Source organism: Melitaea cinxia, chromosome 5, assembly GCF_905220565.1.
Source record: "Melitaea cinxia chromosome 5, ilMelCinx1.1, whole genome shotgun sequence".
Classification (NCBI taxonomy): domain Eukaryota; kingdom Metazoa; phylum Arthropoda; class Insecta; order Lepidoptera; family Nymphalidae; genus Melitaea; species Melitaea cinxia.
The window spans coordinates 13,700,686-13,714,696 of record NC_059398.1 but is presented as its reverse complement, the minus strand read 5'-3'; positions in this window follow the sequence as shown (position 1 = coordinate 13,714,696).

Sequence of the window (14,011 nt, the reverse complement as noted above, 5' to 3'; positions counted from 1 at the left end):
GCGGATAATCACTCCTCAGGCGTACCCATATAATTCCTTAGTGCATAATGAAAGTTGATTAACATTATACCCGACGCTCGTGTGTGCGTGTGTGTCCGCCGCAGATTCCGAGTCCTAATTAAGAGCGAGGGAAGGAGGGTCGCGGCCGGCGGCGGGGGCGGGGTATCGATCATCGCCCGCCAAGGAATCGACGCAGGGACTCGCAAAAAGGGGATGCCCTCATCTCAAAATCAGCGGACGTCTAAACCCGTTCTCAGCACATGTGTTTTGATTTAAACGCACGCTAAGGGTCAGTATAATTCGCGTGTGTGGAAATGGAATGCTTCAGGCGCAATTTGCAAATCCGATGTGAATAATTACACGGCTTAAAAGCGCTTACCTACTGCCTTATTGCGATTTGCATATTTTCTTGTGGCTTAGTGTCGCCGGTCCACGCGTGTTCATCACGCTCACAATACTCTGCCTAATGGGACATTTTGAAGTTGTTTGGGGTTAACATTTCATTTATTCGACTTTACTTTGTAATATGTAAATAAAACATTCGTCAGAGTAAACATTTTTTAAATCTATTTAGTGTTTTATGTTCCAATCTGATTGCAAATAAAAAATTACAAACAGTTGCTTATAAAAATGGTAGAAAAACACTTAACGCGCTCTAGTGTAAATCGTCGACTGTCACTTCAATTCTGACGACATCGCAGTAAAATGGGAAAAAGTGACAAAAATAACAATCAAATAGAGCGTTCGTGAAAATGAGATCTGACGGAATGATCACGCCCGACCCCGGGGAGCGGTTGCCTCTTCAAAGAGGACTTAATCTCTCAATTCACTAAGGAGTTAAGCTTTAAAAAATATTTCGATAGGCAACAAAGAGCCCCTCGCTTCGCGGTGTCTTTGACACGTTACCACCGGATTTTTCCGCGAGATCTTTTTGAGAGACGGGATGTTATTCTGTTTGTACCAGCTTTGTCGCATAAGGTTAAGCGGTGGTTTATTAGCGCCCTTCATAAATGGAGGGTTAATCTGGAATTTTACATTTGATCTTTTGAAATTTACAAGATTACGATTTATTAGTATAACTTAAGTCGACGTTCTTTAAAAATATATGTTCTGGGACAATGCCAGTCACGACATGTAAGCGAAGCCCTCTTACAATCAATATGAAAATGTGACGAGTGGGGTCGCTTGGCAGCCGGCGGTCCTTAATTAAGAATACGTGACAAAAGACGAGACGTGCACACAAACACAAGTCGCACCGAAAAAGGTCCGGATTATGTAACCCTTCTGCGCTTTTGATTTTAAACGCGTGAAGTGCCAATGCCGCCGGACCGTGGAGTCTAATTTGAAAAGAGACTTGACAAATCTGGCTTCGGGTAACCCTCGTTTAATCGAGCCACGGTTACGCGTGATGTCGATATGAATGTTGATACAATGAAATAATAGCGTAGTGGAGGTGGTCACTATGGCGACGGGGCGTGTTAGTGGGAGACCGTAGTGAATAGGCGCTGAAAGGTCTGGTCTCGTTTGACCATTTAGATCGGGTCAGCGTTTTGTGCCCTGATTCGGCTTCGGATGGGTTGTCGGGATAATTAGCAGGCAAACAAGAAGCGGTGCCCGTACAACTTTTGCGGGCCATTCAGGTGCTCTACAAACACTGCTGGAAGAAGTTTAACAGCAGTTTAATTGCGGTACGAAAACAGAAGCGCACGGAAAACACTTTACCTTTATTGAAAAGAACTTAGTCGTTTACGTTGAGGTTAAATACTTAGCATATAAGCTGCGTTTGAGTTGGTAATTATAATATTTTAAGAGTTTGAGCTTGAATTTGTATTACATTAGTTTTTTATACTTTAATACATATATTACTGATAGTCCTTTTTGGACATGACACAAATAGTAAGTCACTAGTATACAAATCGTTCTTTCACTAATACTTTTGACAAGTATAGAATGAATGTGACAAATACGTCTACACAAATATATATTTGCTAAGCTTTTCTGATCGAAAAATCTTTAAGCCAAATAATACATTTATTTTTATTTCCTTATAATAATTTATTGAATTCTACTTGAGCTACACAAAACATTAGGTAACATTTCAATGACAGGGTTATAAGAGTATTTATATCAATAACTGAATATACGAATATATCTTAAGACACGTTGAATAAATAAACCGAACAATTAAATCCCGCCTTCGTCACGTAGGGGATTACGGTAGCACGCACGTCACGCTCGCCGTTAATTTATCACGCGCTGTGTCCGCGCCTTTACGCTGCCACTACCATCGTCAAGTTATAGACCATATGTACCGGACCAATTGTTGTAGCACATAACTTGACGTGAGAAAGTATTGTCACTGTTATAACTCCCGCCATCGCCATTTAGAATTTACGATTTTTTTCCATTAAGTTATACATTACGCGCCGGGTACGCTCCTTCATGCTACCACGAGCATAGTCGATTTACCATGTGTATTGGAACTACTGGATGTAGCACATAGAGTATATAGTTAATCTTTGAATGGTTTTCGTCCATTGAGTTATACTAAATAGGATCGTAACGATAAATATTAAGTACAGAATACTTCTAACCTTTTTTCGAGTTATTTGGCAATAAAAATAAGTAATACAGTGTAAAATGTATTTACAAAAGACATCTTCCTCATACCTTTTCTTATAATTTACCTCTGCCAGGTTAATTTGATTAATTTCCCCTTGAACACGCACTAAGAAACCTGTCCCTAGCTGAGGTCCTATAGGGATTTGGTCCCAATTATGTATTAACGGAAACTTGGCTATATCCGATCGCACGCAAACATATTTAAGGTTATGTAGAAGTCGAATTTGGCTTTCTTTAATATACAAGTATAAACGTAACTCATACATAATTTCAGTTATATGTGATTACAATTCTATTGAAAGAGTTTGAATTGAAGCATGATATTAAACTTAGTTCATGAAATTAGATATCTTGAGATATTCATATACAATTAGTTGCACGGTAAAGTCTGATAATAATCATTAATAACAACTCTAAAATCAAAACGTATACTATCCATAATTTAGTTGTGTATAAAATCTACATTTTTATTTGTACATATACTGTACTCGAATTTCTTTACAAAGAGATGATACGAGTAGTTATTTATATGTTTGATTAAATATGTGTTTTTAAAGATACAAAAACTTGTTATTTACAGAACATTACGAGTACAAAGAAGCACCTACGGTTCGAATGGCATAATAACCCAAATTACCTAAACTAACTGTTTCGTTACCCGTAATTCCCTTGCGCTCGGTATCGATCGGCCGCGAGCGACAAAACTTTCTAGACAGCTTTTATATGCACTTTACCTACTATAGAACGTTTGATCAAGAGCACGTATTGTTTGCTACTACCGGGTCATTTATTACTTAATTATGCAATAATATTGAATGTTTCGATTTCATAGGCTCGGAGAGCGAGTTACGTTTTGCATTTTTTTTTCTTTATTGAATGTGAAGTGAATTAATAACGTTGTCGTTAGCCCTAGACGTACATTTTATTAAATTGAATTTTGTACGTATGCTTTTTAATATTACATTTTTTATGGTTTTTGTTTTAATTTGTTTTTTGATATTTATTCATCAAGATAAAATAGTGAAATTTGGTCATTAGAATTTAAGCCCACACGAGAGAATATTATTAAAAAAAAATAAGAAGTTATTTAATTTGTGTAAATTTTTTTTTGTAAAAAATACAATGGTTAAAATATAAAATACATTTAAAATAATATTTAAATTTATATCTTCGATTATTGCTTAAGGTAATTTGGTAAAAGCAATTACGTTAACCAATAAGCATAATCACAAATACGTAAGCAAATAACGGGAAGCGTTTTTCGCGTCGGAACGTCAAATGTGACGTCAGCAAGACATGGCGTGCATCCGACGTCTGATACCATCAACATGTGGCCATGTTATACCCTTATTCTGAATGGGTTAAAAGAATTTTACATTTTGTTAAATAATATAGATACAGTAAAGGAAATGAGTAATGATGACATAATTTAATTAAAAAATATTTTCGAATAGTAAAGTTAGCCTTTATATTTCATTGAATGTTTATTTTGTCTTTTATGAATCGCCAACTTATAAACAAAAGTATTACTACAATACTGAAGAATATGATTTTAAAACAAAAAATGATGTTAATGTTATATTGTAAATCTATAGAAAATATTTTTAATTACGAATTTTGTATTAGTACTAAAAATCCGTTGATTATTCTTTTTATGATCCCCAGGCTTATATGTTGTTATTAACTTATTAATAATAATTTTAAGTATTTAAAATTCAGAATATTGAAAACATCCAAGATCCGCATTCACTACTAAACTACTATTGCCTCCTTATGTGTTGTCACATTTCCCGTGTAAACGGAACTCTTTTGTATAAAATCGTTACAATACATCGTACGTCATTGGTTATATTTTTTATAAACTATAAATTCAAATTTTTATTACTAACCAGGTTTATATTAGGTAAAGACATGACTTTATTCTCGATATAGCTATTACTAGTAGCAAAAATAGAAATCTTCGATAATTTCAATAACGATTATGGCAGATCATCTCGCACGCGTTACACGTGACGTCTGAATAAGGCCGTGTGACGTTCCGTATCCTGTGTGGGGTGCGTCTAATCAGCTATGAAAATTAGGTTCCGCTGCGTATCTTCTGCTTTGTACTGTTAGGGAATTTAATTACTATTTCCAAATACTGTTACTTGATGGTTTGGTAACATTCTTGATGTTTAATTTACGTTCATATTAAAATTAGCCGCGTACGTATACTCATCAAAGAAAACTTCTGGTTGTAAACAAATTTAATTACATGTACATCATAATTTTTTTTAAAAGGTAATGTGGTTAGGATCGTTGTATTAATTTCATATGTCAATTTAGATTTTGAAATTTGGTTTACTAATAGATCGGCTAATATAATATTCAGTATAAAATTATATTATATAAATATAAATTAGAAATTTTGTAGTATGTATAGTACACATAACAAAAAAATAATATTTGTCAAAAGAACTACATTGTAAAACCTTTGTTTTCTTCAAGTAAACTTGTCACTTGTTCAATTGGAGACTAAGCAAATTTTGGCTCTGAAGTACAGCGTGTATGTATCATCCATCAACCAATTAGAGGAACGATCAATCATAGCCCCGAGCACTCCCTTGGTCCGCCAATGATTTTTTCTCAGTCTTCCGTACTAACCCGCTGGGGACTTGTTAATCACACGTGATAGACATTGTTTTATATTTTATTTCAATTTTGTTTTATAGTCATTTAAAATTATCTATTTTTCTTCATTATTTAATTTTTATTTTTGAGAACGTACAGAAGTAACATTGTAGAAGAAAATATGCGTATTATATCTAATACTAGCTGCTTCGTCCGTGTGGAATTAAAAAAAAAGTTATTGTTCAGTTATATAAATAAATTTCTAAAATAAAAGTAGCCTAAGTTACTCCTTATTACATCAGCTATCTGCCAGTGATAGTCCCGTCGAAATCGGTTCAGCTGTTTCAGAGATTAGCCGGAACAAACAGACAGACAGACAAAAGTTGTAAAAAAAATAGTTTGGTATATGAACAGTGTATACATATGCATTTAGTAAAAAGCGATTACTTTAATATCACAAACAGACACTCCAATTTTACTTATTTGTATAGAAAAGTTTAGCTCAAACTAAGAACGTTATATTTTCTGGCGATGCATGGTATTTTGTGTGGATCGTGATATAATTAAAGGAAAATCTTAGTAAAATTAGTTTCCTATAAAAATCAAAATCAAAAATAATTTTATTCAAATAGGCCCCACGAGCACCTTCATTATCGCGAGTATTGTGAACGTTGTATATTGTATGCATATTTATGTCATGTCTTATAATTTATAAATTTTACTGTTTAAAAGCTTTTGACAAGCTAAGAGGCTACGACTAGATCAAGTCTGGTGGTCACCAGACCACTAGTATCACCTATGACCAGGTTTACTCGTATTTACACATAATTTGCATAGCTACTTTTGTTTAAATCGAAATGCTCGTTTATGTTTAAATATTAATTTTTCTTTTTAGTCTAAGGTTTATTTTTTTATAATCTACGTATGATTTAATTTGAATAAAATACAGTTTCTATTCTAACTTATAAAACGAATTAAATCGATGTACTTATTGAACAAAAATACAAATAAAAACATTATAGTATCACAAAACAACCCTTAAATCGTCACTTTAAACCTCGATAACATTAACCCAAACAAAACGGAGCGCTATAAAAAGATGAACAATAATTCTTTTTTATTACGCGCCAAAGTGGGAATCTCATTGTCGGCGAGGAAATAAATAATATCAGGAAGGAAAAAGAATAGGAATAACACAACATAAAATATTAAGATTCAACCAGGATTGGCATCATTCTGCGGTCGCCGGGATTTCTTAAGGGGGCGAGTATACCTACAATTTTGAATGTTAATGCCATTTGCATATCCGAAAAGTCATGAAATAAATCAGCCGAGACGGACAGTGGGGACGGCGGTTCATTATGCTCTCTTTGTCTATAAAAGTAGTAATTAATGTTAAAGATATTCCTTACTATCCCCATGATCGAATTCGTAATTCAAATGACGACGAACGTAACGACGCGTTCGACAAATGGATTCAGAAATTTTTATTCCAAATCGCTGAAATCTCACCAAGCTTCAAATCACTCTTCGCTATTTGAAAAGTCGAGCTGAGAGGGCTCACCTATGCGGATAATGTAGGAATCTGGCATCAAATTGCACTGTATTGTGCGGCAAATGCGAAAAAACGGAGAAAGTGTTAGTGCATTTACATAAGTTGAGACAGAGGGTCGCACAATACATACAAAAATATTCAGGGCCGAGGTGATGAGAGCCCTCAGGCCGACTTGCATGCCTTTATGATGGGGAAAATATTTACAGGCGGTGTGAAAACGTTATATTTATGAAGCGAGTGAAAATAGTAAAGCCTTACATCGTTTCGTAAAAAATATTGCGAAGTTACGGTTCACTTTATGATACGCGATATATTTATTTGACTTTACTGAGGCTTTAACGAGACGTTATGATTTATATTGTTACACTTGTTGCTGTAATTTACGCATGCTAAGAATAAAAATATTTACCCTATCTTAGTTAAAACGCCTTTTTTTAAATAAATGGTTATGTTTCTGAATAAACATTCTTTTATCATTCCCACGTGGTCATAATGAAAGTCGTTAGTTTGTTTACAAACCGTCTAGAATGCTATCGATCGGGCAGGCGGCAAAGTTTTTATGAATTAACCGTCAAACAAGTAAAGAAGAACAATGAAAAAACAAACTCTTCAAACAAAAATCGATGACAATCTGGGCCAAAAACTTCTGAAACTTTGCCGGCAAAAAGATTTATATACTTATAAAAAACTGAGCGGGAAACGAACTTTTCGAAAAACTTTAAATTGCGACCTTGAACCGAGCGAACTTTGTTTTGGATTACTATTAGTGAAGTAAGGAAGTTTTTAATAGCAAGACAAAAAGTTGATGTACCACAGATTTCGTTAACTTCTCAGTTCTCAAGTTTTATTCAATTACTTTTAAAGTACGTTTATGATTTTTTATAAACAAAATACTAAAGGCTAACTAGCTAATGATAGAGAAATTGTAGACAATGCTATACTGCACTAGTTTTAATGCTTACCATATTGTTACATGCTACAAAACATACAAAATGAACGTGTCAACTTACGGATAGGCAATTTCATTGAAAAAACAACACGTGTGGTTGTTTATTTATTTGTAAACAACAAATTCCAAAATTAAAGGATCAAATTTGATTTTTTTTAAACGGTTTTATTTAGCTCACCCCGTTTGTTTTTTTATTTTTTCTTTATTTATTATTGGGTCAAATTTAGTAATTCAAATTTCACCCTCTTCCTGTCAACCGATTAATCTGAAATTTTGTATACACTTTGGATTTTGGTGACAATACAATTATGTTTATTCATTATCATTATAAATTCAAGATGGCCGCCGCTACAAAATGGCGGATAATTTATGTTTTATTAATCCCATCAATATGGGTATCAAATGAAAGGACTCAACAAGCAGAATACAACATACTATAAAAAATTGAAATCCAAGATGGCGGCCACTACAAAATGGCGGATAATGTAGGTTTTATCAATCCCATCAATATGGGTATCAAATGAAAGGGCTCAACAAGCAGAATACAATATACTATAAAAAATTGAAATACAAGATGGCGGCCGCTACAAAATGGCGGATAACGTAGGTTTTATCGATCCCATCAATATGGGTATCAAATGAAAGTGCTCAACCAGTATAATCAATGTACTATATAAAATTAAAATCCAAGATGGCGGCCTCTACAAAATGGCGGATAACTTAGGTTTTATCAATCCCATCAACATGGGTATCAAATGAAAGGTCTCAACAAGTAGAATACAATTTACTATGCAAAATTGAAATCTAAGCTGGCCGCCGCTACCAAATGTCTGATAACAATTTTTTATCAATCCCACCAATATGGGTATCAAATAAAAGGGCTTGACAAGAAGAATACAGTGCACTATACAACCTCAATATTTAAGATGGGCCTTGCAATAATGAAGCACTAAATGAATTAAACAGAATGCGAAATAAAAACTAAAAACTAGAAAATAAAAATAGGTAAAAAAACTTTTTAAGTTAAACGGTTTTATGTTAAACATACATTGCAATGTTTAAGATAAATGTACTAAAAACCAAAAAATAATAAAATAGATACAGTCGTGGGAATTATAAACATATGCATAGACTAGACTAAAATAAAACCGTGGGGCACGTCAATTGTCTACAAATTATCGACTTAATGTGCGATAGAAGAATCGTTTAATTCGTCGTTAAAATAGGCAGTTGGCCTGCAGACGGTGAGGAAATTACTTACTATTTTCTTGCTCATGGAAATTCCAATAGTTATACACTCCATGTAAATAAAAGAGATGTTTCAACTAGTTTATCGTTGGATATTCACACTGCTGGCTGGCGAGGAATCGTTTCACTGCTCGTAGTTTGTCTTTAATCGACAAAACATATGATAAAAGTACTACTCGCTCACCACTATGAAACCCTAAAACTCGCTTATAATCGAGCTTGCTAGCTTGTTTCCACATTCTAGCCCTACTTATCACACGTCCATCGTTGTCGGTTGAACAACTGCCTAATTATAGTGTAACATTACAAAACAAACATTTTAATCAACGATTGTAGACAATTGACGTGCCCCACGGTTTTATTTTAGTCTAGTCTATGCATATGTTTATAATTCCCACGACTGTATCTATTTTATTATTTTTTGGTTTTTAGTACATTTATCTTAAACATTGCAATGTATGTTTAACATAAAACCGTTTAACTTAAAAAGTTTTTTTACCTATTTTTTTTTCAATTAAATAATTAATGATCTATTTTATTCAGAAATAACTGAAAAAATTACATTTAAAATGTATATATGTGTTTTCAATAAGAACTCAATAAGAACTTTGTGTTATAAATAAAAATAAAACAATAAATTTAGATGACAATGATTCAAGTTTTTATTGTATTAAAAATAGAAAAGTTTGGCAGTTATTAATACAAAATAATATTTGATAAATGTATAAACCACGACACACTATAGGCTTATAGGTGTCAATTCTTCTATTGAAGATTTTAATCAATTTTTGACAAAATGGTTCTGTAGCAGCATCTATCTCGTAGCATACGAACTACGAAATGACGTATACTATATCGCGATATTCAAGTTATTCGAAGATTGAAAATATATACAAGAACCCGATAACAACCGTTGCGGACAGTAGCCCACCAGTTCTATAGATAAAATGGTGCTATTTCGTTAATCACTTCAAGAATTTTGAGCGTTAAGGCAAAACAAAATTGTCGCATTTGGGCTTTTGAAAATCCAAGACAGGTTGCTGAAAAGCCTTCTTCATATGCCGAACGGGTAACTGTATTGTGCGCCATGTGGTTAAGAGGTAAGAATGTTTTTTTTCGAAAATTCTGCTGGAAATGCGGTTACGGTCAATAGATTACGCTGTTAAGATGTATTATTGCTAGAGATGTTAACAACTCGATTTCGTAAAATTTTTCATTTAATTTTTCTTATACAAGTCACACAGCCACTGAAACAACGAATTTATTGCAAACCGAATTTCCCGATCGCATAATTTCATGAAATTTAGCTGTATAATATATGTAAGGAGCCAGCTCAATCATGTGATTTAATACCGTTGGATTATTTGGATTTGGAGTCTATACTGAGCCAATCGAATCGATTGCAGCCTAAATACTACAAAATGATTTCCTCAATCTATATCATTTTTATAAAAATAATATAAGTGTTAAAAGTACATACAATAATTAAGTTCATAGTTGCAGATTACTGTAATATAAATTAAGTTTAAATTGCAGATTAAGTTGTACTTTCAGTGTTTTATTTTATGTAAATGTGAATAAAACGGAAACAAGGAGGAAATAATAAACAAGCAATCGCAAAATAGAATCGATTTAAATCAAGTCATTTCCTCAACAAAGGATCTTGTGAAAAAAGTGCCTTGTAAAACAATATGCCATCAACATTTCCATCTAAAAGACATTTAAAGGAGGCAGCGTCGTCAATTGGGACATCGTTTCGTTTATTAACTGTTAACTAGAACCGGGTGTTTATGTAAATTGTTATTGCTTTTTTAAGAAAAATCTCGTTTGACACGTCGCTGGAGAGGTCGGCTCGTTACTGAAGATCGCCGCTCGCACAATGGGATTTTGAAGGTAAATAAGTCTTTAAAAGAGGAATAAGTAAATTAGAAGCGACAAGATAGGAATCTCCCCTATTTTTTCGAAGGCTGGGGCGAGAAAAAAAGTGATCGCCTTTACTACGGAGGAGCTGCATGGTAACAAACTATAGATGAAGCATTGCTTCTCAAAAATGTATTTATATTAGTAATCAAAGTTTCATGTTGTTTTGTTTCAGTTATGGTTAAGATTTTATTACACTTGCGTGTGATATGTAATTTATATATGATTTGTAGTAAAAAATCGTTAAAAATGTAATAATATGATTATATATATATTATAGGTATCTATTTTGAACAAAAAACATTGATAGAGAAATTAACAATACACGATACTTAAAAATAATCGCTAACACATGATTTATGATTGGTGATTCTATGATGATCTATGCCATTGTATTGGTATATAATTAAGTTTTTAACATACCGCTTAGCTATTAAATTGTAAATTGTTCTTAAATGTTAAGCACTAAAACATGAATGTTTTGGTTTTTAATACCGTTATTTAGTGATACCTAAAAAAGTTGTTTCCGTTTAATCTTAGCCCAAAAAAAATCTTTAAGGGTGAGTGCGGCGACGGTGACACTCCTGGCCGGTATCATAACAGCTGCTTCCACTGATACTTTCTCATTAAGCTATCCACCATCTTAGTTACGACCATCGTAACACGCTCATGTTTTTAAATTATAATCGGAGGATGAATAAACGTATAAATTGAACGGACAATTTTTGATACAAAATTTTATTTTTTAAATTAAAATAAGTACCTCATTCCACGATATTTAGAAAATTATAAATTTAAATTATATATATTTTGTTTAAGTAAAAAAAGTAATAATAGCAAATTTTGACATACCGTTTAGGAACAAAAAAATATTTTCACATAAATAATTTTCCAGCAACTCCATTATGACGACGACGTTCGGAATTAGCTTCGTTAGCCGAAGGGCGGCCTGAATGTGACAGACGTCAAAATAGTCTCATTTAAAATTCGTTTTAATCTATGACATTCAAATGTCGTGACAAACGTTGCTAATAATGACGTCATATTATGAGGATTTATTTTTAATTTAAGTTGTTTAAACATGAATATGATAGAAAAAAGTATCTTTATCAAATAATATAATATAAGTTATTTTTTTATAGATACGTTTTAAATATTTTATCCTACCTTGTTTTTGTAAAATAAGGTTCAAAATTTATCAGACTCTTGTTTAAATAATTTCTTATATAACGCGAAACACAAAATTTATGAGAAAATGTCTCTACGAGTAAACGAGTTTATTCAATAAATTATCCAATGTTTGTGTATTCATACGGCATTGGGGAATAAAGTCAAAGATGCGTACGTTCTTACGTCGCCTCGTTGAAGGTAATTTACAAATTACTCCCCGCTTTACAGTTCCCAAGACGAGAGACTTCGCGAAGTCTGAAAATGATCTTACAAAGTATAGGCTGCGGGAGGTCGCCTCGGGGCTTCGAGGCGTGCTATGTCGATAGAGTTTAAGAGTTATGCAAATGTTATGGACAACAAAAAAGTTAATGTCAATGATAAGTGCAGGCCCAGGGGAGTGATTGTCGCTGTTAGGCCTGAGACGCGTCGATAGCCAGGTTTTTGTTTACTACAATTTTTATCTTATTTTTATTTCTTTTTTCAGTATCATCACGGGATCTCTAATTTTTAATTTAAGTATATTTTATTTATTTATTTATTTATTTATTTATACTTTATTGTACACTACAACTATATTTTAAGCAATAAAAACATTTAAAAAAAAACATTTAAAGACTTTCAAGTACAATAGGTGGACTTATGGCTATTTAGCCATTTCTTCCAGACAATCCAAAACCACATTATTTAAAAAAAGAAAATAATCATTTAATTATTATTGATTACCGGTTTACTTATGAGAACATCAAAAGTTTTTTATTCGTAATAACTAAATCTTTCAAAGATATGTTAACGCAATTATAATAAACAATTGTTTTAGAATGTTTACTACAGAAAATCAGACTCAATTTTCTTTTTATAAGTGAAGCTGTTACGAAAATGCTTGTTAATGTTCAATTTGCTTTCATATTTACAAAGAAAAAACTTACAACACGTTGTTTGTCCGGTATTAAATTTAATAAGAAGATTTTCAAGGATCGTTTTATCCAAACCGAGCCGTCCCGTTCAGAGCACTTGACTGACAAATTGAAGCTTCCATTTTGCATCCTATTGTACTCAAGAGGCGCGAAATGACTCTAAAAAGTGCTTGAGAGGAGTACGTGGAATTAGGAAGAGGTCTCCGAGGTGAGAGGGGACCGATGTCATTAAAACTGCCGTCAGGTGATTGCGGGTTAGTGGAGTGACACGCTGGCGAGTCAAAAGTACGCTTCTTGGATCCCTTAAATAAAATCAAACAATCATACCGTAAATGTCATATTTAATAATGTTCGATAGGTATTTAATGCTATCAATAAGTTTAGTCAAAATCTGAACGCTTGATCTCTTCCCGTGTGTGTCGTAAGGATACGACTAAGGGATACCACAGTTCCACTACCACCTTGGAACTTGATAAAATAATTAAAAAATAAAATAATATAAATAAACTTGATAATATATCTATATAACTTAAGGCTACCGATGGCAGGATAACCATCCAACTAGCTTTGAAATACACAGGCCAAAGCCGGGCAGCATCTTCGGTGCGAAAAAAGCCTGCGCTGCGGTCTCTTACCCGCCTGCCCAGCGTCGTGACTATGGGCAACACCCATGAGTTCACGCCATTTTTGGCGCGAACTTGTGGAGGCGTATGTCCAGCAGTGGACTGCGATAGGCTGAAGTGTGTGTGTGTGTGAAGTGTGAAGTAGTTACTAAAATCTTTCAATGTGCATATATGAAACAATCATCAAAAATTTGATATAAAATGGTTGATTAACATAATCTGACTGTTTTTTAGCTACAATTTAAAAGAAAAATGATTTTAATTTAAGTAAAATTTATACAAACAGCAGTATTCATTACAACTCATAATGGAATCATGTTACCGAGTTTAAGAGCGTCTATCGATCCCGCGGCGTCTTACATACCTAATCTTTAGACTACCGTAGGTGAAGTTTTACATG